Below are 21,402 nucleotides of genomic sequence, written 5' to 3'. Positions count from 1 at the left end.
ACAGTCCCTTAATAAGGAAGTCCATCTGGAGATTTTCTAATTCCTTGAGTGCGTTGCAATTCTTTAACAGGTGCTTCATCAGGCGATTTGGTTCCTCTGAAATGACAGCATGAAGGCTTTCAATTTGCACAGGTGCTCAGGCTGATAACCTCTCTAATTCCCACAGGAATCTTAATCGGCCACTCAGGGTTGTTGGATTCAGTTCCACTTACAATTGCTGGAGCCACATTAACAAACATAGCAGGGGCAAAGTGTTCAACTGGTACCGTGCTTGGTTCTCCTTTCTTCATGTGGTCCATATGTTTCTTTTTCTTCCCTTGTACATCAACAACATAATGACACAGGACATGTCTTGGCCATCCCAGGGATATAATTCGGAGCAGTATTGAAATTTCTTACACGAACAAAATAGTTTACCTAAAAATCCCTCTCAACCTTAGCGGAGTCATGATCTCTTTCAGCGTACCTTTTTTTAACCTCCATTGTTCCCACCAAATTTGCAAATATGAGATTGAATCTTCTCCGAAGACATCTTCCAATGACTAATTCATTTAGAGTACCCAATTCATTTTTTCCAATTAAGGGACAATTTAGTGTGGCCAATCCACCTACCCTGCACATCTTTTGGTTGTGGGGGTGAGACCCACACAGACACGGGGAGAATGTGCAATCTCCACACGGACAGTGATCCAGAGCCGGGATCAAACCTGGGACCTCAGCGCCCTCGTGCTGCCCTCCAATGAGGAATTCATGATGTGGTGATGCCGGCATTGGACTGGGGCTAGCACAGTAAGACGTCTTACAACAAACTCCTTATAATGGGGAACTCAGCAGTGGTAACTCCTGTTGTGTCATGAAGAGTTCTGTACGTTATTAGAAAACAGACCGTTCGAACTTATAAAGGCACAAAGGACTTTTTTCAAAGCAGATTTTAACATCTGGATAGTCTTTTCAGCTAACCCATTTGAGGCCTAGTGGTAGAGGGTTGTTCTTGCATGCTGAATCCCAATGGTTTGAATGAAGTGTTGAAATTCTTCGCTCGCGAATGCAGCCCTATTGTCAGAGATCACTTCAGACAAACTATGTATGGTGAATGTCTGCCGTAGTTTATATATTGTGGCTAAGGAGGTCGTGGTCTTCAGCTCACTAATGCCTATCCAATTCAAATGAGCGTCAATAATGAGCAACAAAATGCTGCCGATGAAGGAGCCCGCAAAATCAACATGGAGTCGCACCCACGGCCAACCTCACCATTCCCACGAGCCGAGGGCGGTAAACTGGTTGCAGTGTCTAATGAGGTATTTTATGTCTTTATTGATCCCAGGCCACCACTGGCAATCATTCTCGTCATACTTGGATTTGCATAGTGCAATTCTTGTAATAGTGTTGTCCGAGCAGGATCAGGAACGACCACCTTGGCTCCCTACAACAGTATTCCAGCTTTGCAACTCATGTTTTCTGATATTGTGTGGTCGAAATTGTTGGAATTTTTCGTGCTGCCAGCCATGCTGTACCATCCGCTTGATTCTAAACTAAATGGGATCCCTTTGGATCCATAATTTGATTTGACATACTAATACAGGTAATGTGTTGAGAAAGTTAAAAGCGAGCACAATTTCTTGGGGCACTGGTGGTGGTGGAATACTTTGTGGCAAAGGAAGACGGCTTAAAGCATCCACATTAGCAATGTGGGTACCTGGCCTATGTTGGAATGCAGTTATATGCTGCCAACAGCAGGGCCCAATGTTTTATCCTCGTTGAAGCAATGGGGGAAGTGGCTTTGTCCTCTCTGAACAACCATAGAAGTGACTTATTTCAGAAAAGTGGGAAGTTAATAAGATTAACAGTGAATTTGGGATGAAAATAAATAACAGAAAAGTAACAAGATCCGCAGGTGGCTAGAGACATTTAAGTGAAACATTGTTTACCAGGGATCAGTAAGGCTATACAAATGAAATTTGAGCGAGGTAGACCGCAGAATCCACAAAGAGGAATGTCAAAGAGACTGATGAGTATTACTGCTAGACCCTTCATTGGGGAAGTAGGCTAGTTCTCCATCCAACAGGCCAGTTCCATCTGTGATACGTGCTATGGAGGCCTGTTTAGAAGCAATTTAGAGCCATGGTAGATTGCAGATGTTCTCCTCTAAAAGACAGTTTTGTGTCTGCTGAACCAGAAAGACATGTTTTCCCGGACTTGATCACCCAAGCGGTACTGTGTGGTAACTGTTAACTGGATTTGACCCATAGAGTTACTAAAAGTTTTATCTTGCTTGGGTAAAGGAGTGTCTCAGTTGGGTTCAGGGAATGTGGGTATATTTTGGGAACAAAATGTCATTTCAGATAGCACATTTTGTTTAGTTATTAATGTACTTAAATGTCATAGTGTATGTTATATTTTTTCATTTCTACTTTAATAAATATTCTTTATTAATTGTTAACACAACTGGACTGGATTGTACATGGTCCTCACATTATTCCAAACAAAGTACACCACGAATAAACATTGTTTTGAGTTATCCTTCGGGGTTTAAAGATACAAACCACCTATTTCTTAATATCTCATTGAAATATTCACATTGTTAAGATAACTGCCTTAACCATGCCATGAACTCTGCGAACGTCTCTCCTCGGTTTCTCAATATAAAATTAAAATCTTTATTGTTGCATTATCACCAATAGTTTTGGGTGATGTTGCTCTTTGACCAGTTCAACCAGCTGTTTGAATGGTTTTTTTTGTATCTGGAGCCTCCGGACAAGTCAGACCTTGAATTATATGGTAATCTTGAGCCCTGCAGGTGTTGGAAGGATTACATTCTGCTTTTCCTCACCCTGCCCCTCACCCCAGCCCTGGATTTCATCGGCCCAAAAGAACAATGGGCAGCACGGTGGCACAGTGGTTAGCACTGCTGCCTTACAGTTCCAGTGTCCTGGGTTCAATTCTGGCCTCGGGTGACTGTGGAGTTTGCACTTCCTCCCCATGTCTGCGTGGGTTTCCTCCGGATGCTTCGATTTCCTCCCACAGTCCAAAGATGTGCAGGTTAGGTGGAGTGGCCATGCTAAATTGCCTCTTGGTGTACAGAATGTTAGGTGGGGATTACGGGGATAGGGTGGAGGCGTGGGCTTAAGTAGGGTGCTGTTTCCAAGGGCTGGTGCAGACTCTCTGGGCCAAATGGCCTCCTTCTGCACTGTAAATTCCATGAATCAAAGATGCTCCACATATTGGGCCAACTGCTCTGTGCTCTGTTTCAGGGTCAAATGGTTGCAACTTTCCAAATAAAGGCATTTTGGCACTCAAGTTGTTGCGGTACTGTTGCTCCAAAGAGTTGCGATTCAAGGACTGCTTTCCCGACTAACAGCAGACGACAGAAAAAGTTCAAATGAAATCGGGGGGGGGGGGGGGGGGGGGGGGGGGCGGGGGGAATAGGGTGAAGAAAAGCAGAACATTAACCCTTCCAACACGTGCAGGGCTCAAACTTACCATCTTTACCCTGTCGCCAAACATAATGGCTGCGAGGAACTGACGACCAACAAGGTAGGTTGGTCAGATTGTACTGGGGCTATCTATATGAAATAACTTAATCTATTACGCATTTGTGACGAGAATGAAAATTTGCGCTTAATGTTTCACTCCTTTTCCTTTCGCTTTATTTTAGTCGAGGTAACCTTGTGTCTTTTTGTTGCTTTGCACTTGGACAACTTTTATTTTATTTTCATTTTGATACGTTCAGAGATTTATTTTGGGAAAATATCTATATACAGGACAGTGATAAAAAAACTTCCAAACTCAACGGCTCCCAGACTCCAACTGTCAACAGCCTGTGCTTGATTCACATGCCTCTCTGCAATTGCCCCAATGGTTAATGTGACCCCACTGATAAATCTTTCCCCCCCCCCCTCCCCACTTTTCCAAAGGGGCACACTACCACAGAGCAGAAACGAGGGAATATGTTTTACTTTGCATGAAGCATTAATCAATTAGGCAGGTTTATAATGTAATTTTTCTTTAATGTTTGCATATATTCCTAACTATCTAACTGAAAGGGAACAGGATTATAGAGTAATAGAGGCACCTTAGAGCAGTCGTTTTCAAACTCAGGATCGTGACCCATGGGTGTGTTATGGGCTTGTGTCGGAAGGGTCGCAGAACGATTGGTTGCGGTGTTCCTAATCGCAGGAAGAAGTGCCCAATGACTGCCCAGGAGAGTCTACAGCAGAACAAACCAGTGCGGGTATGAGTTCCAGGGCCTTGGTGAACAACCCATTAAAAAGAAGCTGAAATCAGGAAGAAAGTAATATAAAGATGATTTTGTGAGATATGGCTTTATTAATTGTGCCAATGCAAATCAGGACGCAATGCCATGTGTGTTTATATGCAGGAAAGTACTGGCAAATGAGTTTAAAACCCTCAACTTCAAAGACCCTTTAAGATTCAGCACGGCGAGTTTGAGAACAAACCTCTTGGGTTTTTTCAAAGGGGTCAGCGAGAACTTAAATCGTCAGCTCCCGGGTTGGTAAAAGGTTGAAAACTAGTGCCTTAGAGGAATTTTTTAGTGCTTTATGTGATCATTCATTGATTCATATGTGCTCTGCCTGAAGAGATATCCTTGGCTCTGTTGATGCTTCATCCTGAGCTGTTAAGTGATGGTTTACTACCGTCCTCCACTCTATGGCCTTAATTTTCCCTTGGAGTGCACAAGCGATCAGTGGGTGGATGTGAACTCCACTCCCACCTGAGACTGGCAGCCGACAGCAATTTTATAGAACATAGTACAGAACAGGCCCTTCAGCCCTCGATGTGGTGCCGAGCTTTGTCCAAAACCAAGATCAAGCTATCCTGCTCCCTGTCATTGTGGTGTGCTCTATGTGCCTATCAAATAATAGCTTGAAAGTTCCTAAAGTGTCAGACTCCACTATCACAGCAGGCAGCCCATTCCACACCCCAACCACTCTGAGTAAAGAACCTACCTCGGACATCCCTCCTATATTTCCCACCCTGAACCTATAGTTATGCCCCCTTGTAACAGATACATCCAACCGAGGAAATAGTCTCTGAATGTCCACTCTATCTATCCCCCTCATCATCTTGTAAACCTCTATTAAGTCGCCTCTCATCCTCCTCCGCTCCAAAGAGAAAAGCCCTAACTCCCTCAATCTTTCCTCATAAGACCTAACCTCCAAACCAAGCAGCATCCTGGTAAATCTCCTTTGCACCCTTTCCAATGCTTCCACATCCTTCCTATAGTGAGGTGACCAGAACTGCACACAATATTCCAAGTGTGGTCTCACCAGGGTCATGTACAGTTGCAGCATAACCCCACAGCTCTTAAACTCAAGTCCTCTGTTAATAAACACGAACACACTATAGGCCTTTTTTTCACGGCTCTATCCACTTGAGTGGCAACCTTCTTGGACATGAACCCCAAAATCTCTCTGTTCCTCCACATTCCTCAGAACCCTGGCATTGACCCTGTAATCTGCATTCAAATTTTTCCTACCAAAATGAATCACCTCGCACTTATCAGGGTTAAACTCTATCTGCAATTTTTCAGCCCAGCTCTGAATCCTATGAATGTCTCTTTGCAGCCTACAACAGCCCTCCACCCCATATACTACTCCACCAATCTTGGTGTCATCAACAAATTTACTGACCCACCCTTCAGCCCCCTCCTCCAAGTCATTGATAAAAATCACAAATAGTAGAGGACCCAGCACTGATCCCTGTGGTACACTGCTGGTAACTGGTCTCCAGTCTAAAAAATTTCCATCCAGCACCACCCTCTGTCTTCTATGTGATAGCCAGTTTCTTATCTAATTGGCCAAATTTCCCGCTATCCCACACCTCCTTACTTTCTTAATGAGCTGACCATGGGGAACCTTATCAAACGCCTTACTAAAATTCATGTATGCGACATCAACTGCTCTACCTTCAACTACACACTTAGTTACTGCCTCAAAGAATTCAGTCAAATTTGTGAGGCAAGACTTACCCTTCACGACTCCGTGTTGACTATCCCGCATTAAGCTGCATCTTTCCAAATGGTCATAAATTCTTTTTTTTTAAATAAATTTAGAGTACCCAATTATTTTTTTTCCAATTAAGGGGCAATTTGGCGTGGCCAATCCACCTACCCTACATATCTTTAGGTTGTGGGGGTGAAACCCTGCAGATACGGGGAGAATGTGCAAACTCCACACGGACAGTGACCCTGGGCCGGGATTCGAACCCGGGTCCTCAGCGCCGTAGGCTGCAGTGCTAACCACTACACCACGTGCCACCCTATGGTCATAAATTCTATCCTTCAGGACCTTTTCCATTAATTTACCGACCACCGAAGTAAGACTAACTGGCCAATAATTACCAGGGTCATTCCTATTCTCTTTCTTGAACAGAGGAACAATATTTGCCACTCTCCAGTCCTCTGGCACTATTCCCGTGGACAGTGAGGACCCAAAGATCAAAACCAAAGGCTCTGCAATCTCATCTCTTGCCTCCCAAAGAATCCTAGGATATATCCCATCTGGCCGAGGGGACTTGTCGACCCCAATATTTTCAAAATTGCTAATACATCCTTCCTCAGAACATCTACCTCCTCCAGCCTACCCGCCTGTACCACACTCTCATCCTCAAAAACATGGCCCCTCTCCTTGGTGGACACGGGAGAAAAGTATTCATTCAATGCCTCTCCTAACTCTTCTGACTCCATGCACAAGTTCCCACTACTGTCCTTGACCAGCCCTAACCTCACCCTGGTCATTCTTTTATTTCTCACATAAGAGTATAAAGGGTTTTCCTTGATCCAACCCACCAAGAACTCCTCATACCCCCTCCTAGCTCTCCTGAGCCCTTTTTTTTTAGCTCCTTCCTTGCTACTTTGTAACCCTCAAGCGACCCAACTGAACCTTGTTTTCTCATCCTTACATATGCATCCTTTTTCCTCTTGACAATACATTCAACCTCTTTTGTAAACCATGGTTCCCTCACACGGCCATTTCCTCCCAGCCTGACGGACATACCTATCAAGGACACGTGGTATTTGTTCCTTGAACAAGCTCCACTTTTCATTTGTGCCTTTCCCTGTCAGTTTCTGTTCCCATCTTATGCTCCCTAATTCTTGCCTAATCGCATCATAATTACCCCTCCCCCAATTATAAACCTTGCCCTGCCATATGGCCCTATCCCTCTCCATTGCAATAGTGAAAGACACCGAATTGTGGTCACTATCTCCAAAGTGCTCTCCCACAAAAAAATCTAACACTTGGCCCGGTTCATTACCCAGTACCAAATCCAATGTGGCCCCACCTCTTGTCGGCCTATCCACATATTGTGTCAGGAAACCCTCCTGCACATATTGTACAAAAACTGCCCCATCCGAACTGTTTGACCTATAGAGGTTCCAATCAATATTTGGAAAGTTAATGTCACCCATGACAACTACCCTGAGACCGCCACACCTATCCATAATCTGTTTTGCAATTTCTTCCTCCGCATCTCTATTACTATTTGGGGGTCTGTAGAAAATTCCTAACAACATGACTGTTCTTTTCCTATTTCTAACATCAGCCCATATTACCTCAGTAGGCAGGTCCCCTTCGAACTTTCTGCAGCCGTTAAACTATCCTTGATTAATAATGCTACTCCTCCACCTCTTTTACCACCTTCCCTACTCTTACTAAAACATCTATACCCCGGAACTTCCAACAGCCATTCCTGTCCCTGTTCTAACCATGTCTCCATAATGGCCACAAAATCAACAGTACCAATCCACGCTCTAAGTTCACCTACCTTACTCAGGATGCTCCTTGCATTGAAGTAGACACACTTCAACCCACCTTCCTGTCTGCCGGTACACTCCTGCGACCTTGATATCCTCCTCAGTACATCACTACTCTCAACACTGGCTTCTGGACTACAGCTCGTTTTCCCAGCCCCCAGACAAATTAGTCTCTCATTGCCACAGAACCATCTATCTGTCCCTCTATCGAGTCCCCAATAACTATTGCTCTCCTGCTCTCCCCCTTCCCTTCTGAGCCATAGGGACAGACTCAGTGCTGGAGTGCAACTCACCGTTGCTTACCACTGGTAGGCAGTCCCCCTCAACAGTATCCAAAGCGGTATACTTGTTATTGAGGGGAACGACCACAGGGGATCCCTCTACTGACTGCTTCCTCCCAGCCCCTCTCACCGTCACCCATCTATCTACATTCTTCGGAGTAACTACATCCCTGAAGCTATTATCTATGACCACCTCTGCCTCCTGAATGATCCGAAGTTCATCCAGCTCCAGTTCCCTAACACGGTTTCTGAGGAGCTGGAGATGGGTGCACTTCCCACAGGTGAAATCAGCAGGGACACTGACGGCGTGCCTCACCTCAAACATTCTGCAGGAGGAACATTGCACTGCCTTACCTGCCATCCCCTCTAGATAACTTGCGGATAAAAGCAATTCGGGGCAGCACGGTAGCATAGTGGTTAGCACAATTGCTTCACAGCTCCAGGGTTCCAGTCCCAGGTTCAATTCCCGGCTGGGTCACTGTCTGTGCGGAGTCTGTACGTCCTCCCCGTTTGTGCATGGGTTTCCTCCGGGAGCTCCGGTTTCCTCCCACAGTCCAAAGATGTGCAGGTTAGGTGGATTGGCCATGCTAAATTGCCCTTAGTGTCCAAAAAGGCTAAGTGGGGGTTGCTGGGTTGCGGGGATAGGGTAGGTACGTGGCCTTGAGTGGGTTGCTCTTTGTAAGGGCCGGTGCAGACTCGATGGGCCGAATGGCCTCCTTCTGCACTGTAAATTCTATGAAAAGAAAATAAATAAATTGCTTACCTGATATTCACCCCCCCCCCCCCCCTTGAGGTTAGAGGAGGTGGCAGGGTGGGGGACACTACAAGTGTAGTGTCTCGGGTTTAGCAACGGCACAACTTAAATACAGGTAAAAATAAAACACTTAAGCACCTACCTGATTCCCAAGCTGTACTCCGGCTCCCTCTCTCTCTCCCGCTCCCGGAAATGAAGGCCGCTGGAACCTGGGGGTAAGTTTAAGCACCTACCTGATTCCCAAGCTGTACTCCGGCTCCCTCTCTCTCTCGCCCGCTCCCAGAAATGAACCTATGATAGCTAACCAATTAACTGCCGGCCAGTGTGGAGCTTATTTTCGGAGAGGGCCAATGCTGCAGGAGGCACCTCAATAGAATTAGCTACGGGTAGGGGGTTTTCAAGCACAGTGAAGTGTGTGAGGTGATATTCTGGACGAGAGTGCCGCAGACCTTGTAATTTAATTTTTTTCATTGACGATTAAAAGACAGGAGGAATGTGGCCAAGGAATAGGGCAATTCAACTGGAGCTGCAAGCCATGGAAAAAGGCTTGGAAATGTCTGCAGTCAAGCAGCCCCACTTCTCTTATGACTCTCTGTGGGCACCCATCTAAGCAGTGAGTAATCATGGGGAAATACTGCTGCTACTTGACAGCAAGAGGAGGCCTCGACATCTGAACAAGAAGGCTTGGACCGAGGTGGCAACATGTCAGCAGCTTGAGGTCAGACGAAAGACCTGGATGTAAGGCCGGAAGAGGGTGAATGGCCTTCTCCGCTATGCAGTAGTGAGTAATGAAGCTGCTTTCCACCTTGAATCAATGTTTACATGTGAGCTTGCATTTGCGTGGGGCTTGAGGGTGTAAAACCGTGAGCTAAAGTTGACACATCTTCCTGTGTCCTAGAAGGCTGCCTGTGTCTAGACAGTGTTCGGAAAACAAAGGTAGTTTTATGGGATTTATATTTGTATTGGTAAACATCAGAAATAAGATATAGCTTTAATTGGGTTTAATTAAATGTTTCTGTGGAAGGAAGGGTAAAAGCTTTTGTTATATTTGTGCTGGACAACAGTGTTTGTATGTCTGGAGCTTGGTTTCAATTCCAACTGTGATTCTATTGTGCTTCGAGTGCACTACGGCCTGAAGGGTAAATAGGTCAGCATGAGTATGCAGACATTGCTTAGCAAATTGAGGCCCTTTTAAGGGGGGGGGGGGGGGGGGAAGTGCTTTTGTTCTTATATTAGCTGAATTTGATTGCAGCTGACGATAAGACACCCAGGGAGTGAACATCTCAACTCTGCCAGGAGAAAGACTGGATAAGACTGGAACTGCAAAAAGGCAGGCTTCCCACCGGTGACTGTCCCAATAATTAGGGAATTTGGACAGGAAGAATGTCTTAAGACAACTGACTTAAGTGAACAGAGACCAAGATATTGTTCTGAAGAATTCAAGGAAGGGTGAACAAAGTGTTCTGATTTAAAGAGAGAATTACAGTCACCAGCTTTAAAGTGGAAAAGCAGACTTCAGAGGTAAATCTAACATTTGATGCCATTTTAATAGCATCTGGGAATGAGAATTAAAGCAATTGTGAACAGTTATTATCCAGATAATTAGGAAATTTGGACAGGAGGAATGTCTTAAGAATGGCTTTTTAAAATTGTTTTTTAAAGTAAATTTAGAGTACCCAATTCATTTTTTTTAACTAAGGGACAATTTAGTGTGGCCAACCCACCTACCCTGCACATCTTTGGGTTGTGGGGACCAAACCCATGCAGACATGGGGAGAATGTGCAGACTCCACATGGACAGTGACCCAGGGCCCGGATCGTTAAGACAACTGACTTAAGTGAACAGAGACCAAGGTATTTTTCAGAAGAATTCAAGGAAGAGTGAATAAAGTGTTCTGATTTAAAGAGACAATTGCAGTCACCAGATTTAAAGTGGGAAAGCAGACTTGAGATAAATCGAATGTTTGAAGCCATTTTAATAGCATCTGGGAATTAGAGTTAAAGCAATTGTGAATAGTATATACAGCAGTCAAGATAAATAAATCCTAAAGGAGGTTGTGTAAACCATGGACTAGGTTCACTGTTAAAAGTGATTCACCTGAGGAAGGAGCAGTGCTCCGAAAGCTAGTGATTTGAAACAAAGCTGTTGGACTTTAACCTGGTGTTGTAAGACTTCTTACTGTGCTTACCCCAGTCCAATGCTGGCATCTCCACATCATGGTTAAAAGTGGAGCGGAAACTTTGCTTAGAAGAGTCATTTGGAAAATTTGGACTGGACTTTGGAGTGCAAACTGCTGATGGAAAGCATTATTGTGAAAGGAGATTTTAAAGTGTGTTTTGTGGGAGTGGAATTTGGAAACTCTGATGAGACAATCATCTTGGGAACTTGGGGATCACAGACATTCCTTGGGGTTCAGAATCAAGAGTATATTTGACTACAGTCATCTTGTTTGCTTGAAAGGGACTTTGTGTTACTCAGACCATTGTAGTTTAAGATGTACTTTGTAATCCGTGTTGATCTTAAAAGCTGTGTCTATTTGACCAGCTAGGGGGGAGTATAGGATTATTATATCATCGTCCAATTTTTTCATGTTAAACTAAAACTAATCAGAGGTCTTGTGACTGTTCCTCCATGTTTTATTTTGTTAAAGGTAGAAGTTACTGCCCTTTAAGCCAGGGTTTTATTCTGGTATCTTTCCATCCAGTTACAACACCAACTAGAATGCAAAAGCAGGTTGAGTGAAGTTGACACACTAGTTTGGTATAGGGTCTCAGAAATGGAGGTCAATGGGTGAAACTCTGCCAGGTGACATCCACTAATCCTTTATGTTTCTTTGACTGAGGACATTTCTCATTGCCACTATGCCCAATTGAGAATCTAGTTGAAGTCACCTATTCTGAATCTGAAATGCTCATGGATACTTGCACTTGCTTTTCCTTCTTCAGAACGATCATCCTCGAAACCAGCTTATGATCCAGAAAGGCTCTCCATTAACATCAGAGGAGGAGGAACCATCAGATGCGTTGGTGTCACATCTTTGTTCTGCACCTTACATCAACTCATCTGTCGGCACTTTGGTGGGGTTGAGCATTACGGCAAAGACAGTTGCATACACTGGGGATGGCACGTCATATTTTCTTGGGGAGCTGCTGGAAACAGAGTTCCCAGGCCTCTGACAATCGGAGGATGCTGAGTACAGACTAACAGATGAGCCTCTGGAGTCATCCATTAGGCTGCAAGTGCTAGATATCCCCTAGGATGTACGTGGAGACCTGGCAGAAATTCCTGAGGGTTTTCGTGCCATGGTTTGTGCAACTGAATCATTCGGAGTATGAGGACTGCATTGATCCTTTTCTCTGAACACACAGGATCCTCCATAAAGAGATTCACGACTATCATGAAGCATCAAAAGGATGTCTTTGAAGCGCATCCTTTGTCTTCCTCTTGTTCGGGAGTCTTCCTTGAGCTGGGCAGTTTGTTGTAACTGGATGGGAAGATACCAGAATAAAACCCTGGCTTAAAGGGCGATAACTTCTACCTTTAACAAAATAAAACATGGAGGAACAGTCACAAGACCTCTGATTAGGTTTGCTTTGGCAGTTGGAAATCTGACATCCTAAGCACATGGCCAGCCCACCATAGTTTGTTTTGGATGATCATGGCCTCGATGCTGGTGCTCTTGGCTCCTCAAGGACGTTGATAGTATGCCTATTTGCCCAGCTTATGTGTAGTATCCGCCTCAGAGAGTGTAGCTGTACCTCACCAGGGCCTTGAGGTGGCATCTATACATAGTCCAAGTTTCTAGCCGTACTGAAATGTTGGGAGGGTAACTGCCTTGTACCTGAAGCTCTTGGTGTCAACACGGATGTCACACCCTCATCCTTAGGTGTCCAAAGGAGGCGCTCGCTGATTAGATACAATATTGGATCTCCGCATCAAAGTCAGCATTAGTTGAGAGGTGGCTCCTCAGGTAGGGGAAATGTTCCCCAGGTAGGTTCACCTTGATGGAGGGAAAGACCGGAGGTAAGCCATCCCAGGAGAGCTCAAAACTGTGGTCCACTTCTTGTGCTCGATTTGGGAAGCCAGGAACATTTCTGATGTTCGAGGCCAGCATATGTGCAGGAAGTATCTCCAGCTGGAAGTCAGGGGGTCGGAGTTGGAGCGGCAGCTGGGGACACTGTGGACCATCTGCGAGGTAGAGAGCATCATGGATAGCACGTATAGAGAGGTGGTCACACCCACAGGCAAGAAGGGATGGGTGACCACCAGGCAGAACAAGAGGACTAGGCAAGCAGTGCAAGAATCCCCTGTGGCCATTCCCCTGCAAAACAGATATTCCACTTTGGATACTGTTGAAGGGAATGGCTTCTCGGGGAAAGCAGCAGTAGCCAAATCCGTTGAACCGCAGTTGGCTCTGCTGCATGGGGGAGGAGTAAAAAGAGTAGGAATTAAATACTTACCAGAGATTCAATTGTCAGGGGAATAGATAGGTATTTCTGTAGCCTCAAATGAGGATGGTATGTAGCCTCCCTGGTGCTAGGGTCAAGAATGTCTCAGAGCGATTGCAGGTCATTCTGAGAGGGGAGGGTGAACAGCCAATGGTCGAGGTACACTTTGATACAAACGGCATAGCTGGAAAAAAAAAGGGATGGTGTCCTAAAAGCAGAATAAAGCTGGCAGAATTCTCTAGCTGTTGCGATTCACTTTTCCCGGCTGGAGCATATCCCCGCCCATTGACAATTGGCGGGAGTATATAGAATCCCACTACCATCGAATGGTGTGACGCCAGCGGGAAACACGAGGTTGAGGGATCGGAGATTCCAGCCCAGTGAGTTAGGAAGTAAGTTAGTGAACTCAGGATTCTTAACGGTGTCACATGCTAGTAAGAGTAGAAATAGCATGATATAGCCAGTGAATATCATAGAATTTACAGTGCAGAAGGAGGCCATTCAGCCCATCAAGTCTGTACCGGCTCTTGGAAAGAGCACCCTACCCAAGGTCAACAACTCCACCCTATCCCCATAACCCAGTAACCCCACCCAACACTAAGGGCAATTTTGGACACTAAGGGCAATTTATCATGGCCAATCCACCTAACCTGCACATCTTTGGACTGTGGGAGGAAACCGGAGCACCCGGAGGAAACCCACGCAGACACGGGGAGGATGTGCAGACTCCGAACAGACAGTGACCCAAGCCGGAATCGAACCTGGGACCATGGAGCTGTGAAGCGATTGTGCTATCCACAATGCTACCGTGCTGCCCAGTACAATATGTAGCTGAAGACATGGTGTGAGGGGGAGGGTTTCAGATTCTTGGGATATGGGAATAGTTCTGGTGGAAGTGGGACCGGTACAAACTGGATGGATTACAACTGAGCCGGCCCAGGGCTGCTGTCCTAGGGAGGAGTATTCGCTAGACAAGCTGGGGTGGGTTTAAACTAAAATGGCAATGAGTTGGGAACCTATGCAAGGAGTCAGAGGTGGGGGGAATCAAGGACATGGAAAAAAAAAACTAAGGAGAATAAGAAACCAGCAACGATGAAAAAGAAATCAGAGCAACGATGAAAATAGTGGGATGGGACAAGTAATGTTCAAAAGAAAAGCCTTAATTTGTTCCTTAACATGCGGAGCATTTGCAATAAAGTAGATGAATTAATCACGCAAATAGATCTAAACGGAGTATGATATAGTTGGGAATACGGACACATGGCTGCAGGTTGATGAAGGGTGGGAATTGAACATCGATGGGTGTTCAATATTTAGGAAGGACAGGCAAGGGCGGCACCGCGGCACAGTGGTTAGCACGGCTGCCTGCGGCACTGAGGACCTGGGTTTGAACCCGACCTGAAGTCACTGTCTGTATGAAGTTTGCACATTCTCCCTGTGTTTGTGTGTGTTTCACCGCCACAACCCAAAGATGTGCAACTTGGGTGGATTGGCCATGCTAAATTGACCATTAATTGGGGGGGAATAAAATAATTGAGTACTCTAATAATTTTTTTTTTAAAACACTGCTGCCTCATGGCACTGAGGACCCTGGTCCAAGAGTTATCCGCAGATCCCCATTCATCAGGAGTTGAGCCGGTGACATGCCGGCAGACAGAGGGGTAGCCCTGTACGCCAAGGTTGACGTCAGAAGCAGAATCCGCGACCTTGCAGATGAGCTGCTTCACTATGTGCACCCCTTTCTCAAACTTCCCGTTGGACTGTAGGTAATATGGGCTAGAAGTGACATTGTTAAACTGATATGACTGGGCAAATCTTGACCACACTTGGCTGCTGAAGCATGGACTGTTGTCACTCATGACAGTGAGAGGAATACCATGCCTGGAGAACGTCTCCTTACAGGCCTTGATGACGGTCTTGGATGTGAGGTCTGAGAGCTTCACGTCTTCTGTGTAGTTGGAAAAATAATCAATGATTAATCACGACCATTGGCGTGAAAGAGGTCGATGCCCACCTTGGACCACGGGGAGGTCACGATTTTGTGCTGCTGATGCGTCTCCTTGCTCTGTGCTGTCTGGAAGTGTTGACAGGTCAGACAGTTGAGGACCATATTCGAGATGTCCTGACTAATCCCAGGCCAGTAGACAGCTTGCCTGGCTCTGCGCCTACATTTCTCGACCCAGATGTCGCTCGTGGATTTGCCGGAGCACCAAGCTCTGGAGACTGAGTGGAATGACAATGCGGTCCCGCTTGAGGAGGATACCATCAACCACCGTCAGGTCGTCCTTCAAATTGAAGAATTGAGGACACTGCCCTTTTTGCCAGCTATTGGCGAGGTGGCACATGACTGGCTGCAGAAGATGGTCTTTGGCTGTCTCGTCGCGAATGTGAATCACCTTTTCATCTGACGCTGGGAGGTTGCTGGCCTACAGCTGCACCTGTGATTCAATCTGTTGGATGAATGCCGCCGGTTCACTAAGCAAGGTTGTGGAGCGGAACAAGGCATCCACAATAATGAACTCCTTGCCAGGCGTGTACACTAGTTCTGACCTTCTGAGTCTGAGGAGGATGCGCTGCAGCCGGGGCGTCATGTCGTTCAGGTCCTTGTGGATAATGTTGACCAGGGGCCTGTGGTCCGCCTCGATGGTGAATGTCGGCAGGCCGTAGACATTACGATTACATGGAACTTGATCATTCCAGTGAGAAGGCCCAGGGATTCCTTTTCAATTTGGGCGTACATCTGCTTGGTGGGTGTCATCGCCCGTGATGCGTAGGCAACCGGTGCCCAGGATGAGGTGTCATCTGATGTGTTATCTGTGCTGGTCAAACATCGACTGCAACTGGATGCAGTAAAACGAGAAACAAGCTTCCGACACAGGAGATGGTCCAACACTGTTTTATTGAACCTGTTGATTGCTGTACATAATCTGCTGTGGGTTGACACTCTATTAACCTAACTGATAACCTCCTACTGGCTTGACCAGACTAGCTCTCTATCACATGGTGATGATGTTCATTGGCCTGTGCACAGCGACTATCTCCTAGACGTGTCCTGTGAGAGAGGGAGAGCCTTAATGCCCTGTGGGATTTGTAGTGGTGGTGTCCTGTCTGGCAGCTAAACGCGAACAACATCGTCTGGAGCCAGCGCAGGCAGATTTGTGGCATGAGCATCACACGTGATCTTTTGCTGGTCCCTGGATCTCTGCACCTTCTGCAGCACTGTGAGATAGTCAAGGTCTGGAACATCGATGGCTGGAACAGTCATCCTAAGGTTGCGGTTCATGAGCAACTGCGCCGGAGACAAACCAGTCGACAGAGGGGTTGCCCTGTATGCCAATAGCGCCAAGTTGAAATCCGAGGCTGAGTCTCTAGTCTTGCACAGCAACCGCTTGACAATATGGACCTCTTTCTCGGCCTTCCCGTTTGATTGCGGGTAATGAGGACTGGATGTGATGTGACTAACGTGGTAGGATCGTGCAAAGTCGGACCACTCTTGGCTGTAGAAACATGGACCGTTGTCACTCATTACCGTGAGTGGTATCCCATGCGTTTCTTTTTTTAAATAAATTTAGAGTACCCAATTATTTTTTCCAATTAAGGGGCAATTTAGTGTGGCCAATTCACCTAACCTGTACATCTTTTAGGTTGTGGGTGCGAAACCCATGCAGACACGGAGAGAATGTGCAAACTCCACATGGACACAGGGCCGGGATTCAAACCCGGGTCCTTAGTGCCGTAGGCAACAATGCTAACCACTGTGCCACCGTGCTGCCCTAGCAAACGTCTCTTTGCAGGCTTTGATGATGGACTTGGACGTGAGGTCCGACAGTTTCACCACTTCCGGGTAGCTGGAGAAGTAGTCGACCAGGAGCACGTAATCATGCCCATTGGCACGAAAGAGTTCTATCCCCAACTTGGACCATGGAGAAGTCACGATCTCGTGCTGTTGCAGCGTTTCCTTGGGCTGAGCTGGTTGAATTTTCTGGCATGTTGTGCAGTTGAGGACTGTGTTGGCAATGTCCTGGCTGATGCCAGGCCAGTAAACTGCCTGCCGAGCTCTGCGTCGACATTTCTCAACCCCCAGGTGACCCTCGTGGATCTGTCTGAGCACCATGTTTTGCATGCTTTGGGGAATGATTTACCCGCAATCAAACGTTGGGTAGGGTGCTCTTTCCAAGAGCCGGTGCAGACTCGATGGGCCGAATGGCCTCCTTCTGCACTGTAAATTCTATGATACATGCGGTTGTAGCAATACCTGCCGAACGGAGTGTTAAACGTGCACAGGTTCTGACTGGACTCGTCCAGCTGTATCTGCCAGAACCCACAGGAAGCGTCCAGCTTGCTAAAGAATTGGCATGAACCATCTCACAGGTTAACTCTTCACGCTTCGGGATCGGGTAGTTGATGTTGCGCTTCAGGTCTTTGGGATCAATGCAAATGCGGAGTTCACCAGAGGGCTTCTTGACGCAGACCATGGAGCTGACCCAGTCTGTTGGTTCCGTGACCTTTGAGATGATACCCTGGTCTTGGAGCTCTGGTAACTGCGTTTTCAGACGATCCTCGAGAGGGGCCGGCACCCGGCGCGGTGCTTAGATGACTGGGATGGCATTCGGTTTGAGCAATATCTTGTCGCGATATGGGAGCGTGCCCATTTCATCAAACACATTCTGGTATTGCATGAGAATGTTGTCTTACTCGGCCTGGAGATTTACATTGGGCGAGGCAGTCGCCGGTGTCGAGGACATGGCATGGACGCGCAGGACCAGATTTAGGAGTTTGCATGTGCGAGCACCGAGCAGGGATGCCTTGTCAGGCCGGATGATCTTGAACCGTAACGTCACTTTGATTGCCTTGTGAGATACACCTAGCTGACACGATCCACTGGCAGCTATGGCATTGCCATTGTAGTCAAGGAGCTGGCAGGCTGGTGGAAGAATGCTAGGTTGGTCTCGGATGCTGTTGAGGTCCGACTGTGATATGAGGTTTGCAGATGCGCCAGTGTCCAATTTAAATCGGATGCGAGACTGGTTACCCGTGACGACAGCACACCACTCGTCGTCAGGATCCACAGTGAGGATTGAAAGGCAGTTTACAGGCATGGTGGAGGCCAGCTCGTGCGTGGTGATTATGCCCACCCGGTATGGAGTCTCAAGGCAGTCAACATTGGGGTCCGTTGGGCTGTCGGGATCTGAATCCTGCATGCCTTGTTGTACGCAGCGGACACGTCTGCGCTGCAGCTGCGATCTCTGGCTGTTGGTCGGTGGAGCAGACCTGCATAAGGCCGCATCATGCCCAGGCTTTCCACACTGTAGACATTGCCTTCCTTTGCTGGACATTGCCGCTTTAAATGGGCAGAGCCACAATTTGGACACGTCATGACGCTGACGTCAGCGTGTTCCGTGCGCCATCGCGCATGCGCAGTGCGGTCAGCCGACGCTCGCACATGCGCATCGGGGGCTTCGGCCTCGTCGTGGCACGCATACGTAGGGACCCGGGAAAAGCGTGCAAAACGGCCACTCTCCTCGATGCTCAGGCCTTGCATTTTTGCGATGGCCTGCACCCTTTCTGCCTCGGGGGAGACTAGTTTTACATTTTCTGCCGCCCTGATGCGGGAGTGATGATTCCTGGCATGCTCATGGACAACACACGTTTTGATGGTGACGGAGAGGGTCAACTGTTTGATTTTGAGGAGCTGCTCCCGCAGGGAGTAGGACTGGACCTCGAAAACGATCTGATCCCGGATCATGGAATCAGCTATCGAGTCATAATTACATGACTGCGCTAGGATGCAGAGATGGTTCAAGAAGAACTGAAAAGGTTCATCCTTACCCTGAAGCCTCTGTTGGAAGATGTACCGTTCAAAGCTCTCATTCCCCTCAATGTCACAGTGGTTGTCGAATTTCAGCAGAACCATCTTAAACTTCATCTTGTCTTCGCCATCGGCAAACATGAGCGAGTTATAGATGTGGATGGTGTGATCCCCGCAGTCGACAGGAACAGCGCGATCTTCTGGGCATCCGATGCTGCCTTGAGGTTGGAGGCCTCAATATACAGGAGGAACTTCTGTTTGAAGACTTTCCAGTTGGCGCCGAGGTTGCCGGAGATCCAGATTCCGGGGGAGGTTGGATCTTTTCCATGCCGCTGGATGGCTGCGTGCTGGTCATTGCAGATTGACTCGAGGTAGGTCCGTTAGAGTTAATAGCTCTCTGGTACCATGATGTGTTATCTGTGCTGGTCTAACATTGACTGCAACTGGATGCAGTAAAGCGAGAACCAGGCTTCCGACACAGGAGATGGTCCAACACTGTTTTATTGAACCTGTTGATTGCTGTACATAAGCTGCTGTGGGTTGACACTCTATTAGCCTAACTGGTAACCTCCTATTGGCTTGACCAGACTAGCTCTCTACCATATGGTAATGATGTTCATTGGCCTGTGCACTGCGGCTATCTCCCTGGCTGTGTCCTGTGAGAGAGGGAGAGCCTTAATGCCCTGTGGGCTTTATAGTGGTGGTGTCCTGTCTGGTGATTGGTTATTCTTTGTCGTGTATGTTCATTGGTTATCCTGTGTGTCAATCGCTGCCTGCCTGCATCTCATGATATACATGAGTGGATATTATGACATTATCGCGCTGGAGCAACATTGCGCCGATGCTGTCCTGGCTCGCATCTGTCGAGATTTTTGTTTCCCTGTTAGGGACAAAAAATGCCAATACAGGTGCAGTGGTGAGCTTGGCTTTCAGCTCCAACCACTTCTGCCTGCCACTCAAAGGCAGTGGATGTTTTCACCAGGTGTCTGAGGGCCGTGGTGTGTGAGGCCAGGTTTGGGATAAACTTGCCCAAAAAGTTTACCATGCCTAGGAAGCGCAGCACCACCTTCTTGTCTTCAAGGGTCTTCATGGCTTCGATGGCCTTGACCTTGTCTGTGTCCGGGCGCACATCCTGCTGAGATGTCAGGTCACCTAAGAACTTTAGTGTCGACATGCCAAAGCAACACTTGGCCCTGTTCAGCTTGAGGCCATTAGCATGGACACGGCGAAATATCTGCTGGAGACGAGAGATGTGCTCTTCGGGGACCATATGATAACGTCGTCCACATACACATGAACCCCTTCAATGCCCTCCATCATCTGCTCCATGATTCTGTGGATCTCCAAGACCGAGACAATGCCGAATGATTATAGCAGTACCTGCCAAACGGCGTGTTGAAGGTGCAGAGCCTTCTGCTGGACTCATGCAGCTGGATTTGCCAGAATCCATGTGACGCATCTAATTTTGTGAAAAACCGGGCGTGTGCCACCTCACTTGTGAGTTCCTCCCGCTTCGGGATGGGGTAGTGTTCCCACATTATATTCTGGTTGAGATCCTTGGGATTAACGCAGTTCCCCCAAAGGCATTTTCACACATACCATCAAGCTGATCCAGTCAGTCCGTTCTGTAACTTTGGAAATGGTGCCCTGGTCCTGAAGATCCTTGAGCTGTGCTTTCAGGCTCTCCTTCAGTGGAGCCGGGACCCAGTGTGGTGCGTGGACCACAGGCTTGGCATTAGGTTGCAGCAGGATCTTGTACCGATATGGCAGAGTGCCCATCCCGTCAAACACATCCGGATACTGAGCGAGGATGTCGTCAATGCCGGCTTGAAGATCCGCGTTGGGGGAGGTCATTGTGTAGACCAGCTGCACAAGGTTTAGCTGCTTGCAGGCCTGCGCGCCGAGCAGGGAGGCCCTGTCTGGCTTGACGATTTCAAACCTTAGCCTTGCGTGAATGCTCCTGTTGGAGACGAGCAGATGGCAGGATCCCAGTGCTGTGATGGTATTGCCGTTATAGTCCAGGAGCTGGCAGGCTGCTGGAAGGAGCTTGGGTGGCTTCTTGATGCAGTTGAAATCTGCCTGTGACAGGAAATTGGCAGAATCACCTGTGTCCAGTTTGAACTGGATAAAGCATTGATTTACTTGCATCACCCCACGCCATTCATCCACAAAATCCACAGTGAGGATGGATAGGCTTTGTGATGATGTCGGTGAGGCATGTTCACGTGTGGTAATGATGCCCACATCGTTGGGGGACTCCAGGGAATCGTCCTCTGGATCCGTTGTACTGTCAGGATCAGAATCCTGTAAACCTTGTTGTACACTCCGAATGTGC

The sequence above is a fragment of the Scyliorhinus canicula genome, chromosome 20 (genome assembly GCF_902713615.1).
Source record: "Scyliorhinus canicula chromosome 20, sScyCan1.1, whole genome shotgun sequence".
Classification (NCBI taxonomy): domain Eukaryota; kingdom Metazoa; phylum Chordata; class Chondrichthyes; order Carcharhiniformes; family Scyliorhinidae; genus Scyliorhinus; species Scyliorhinus canicula.
The sequence above is the reverse complement of the archived record's forward strand: the minus strand, read 5'-3'. Positions refer to the sequence as shown.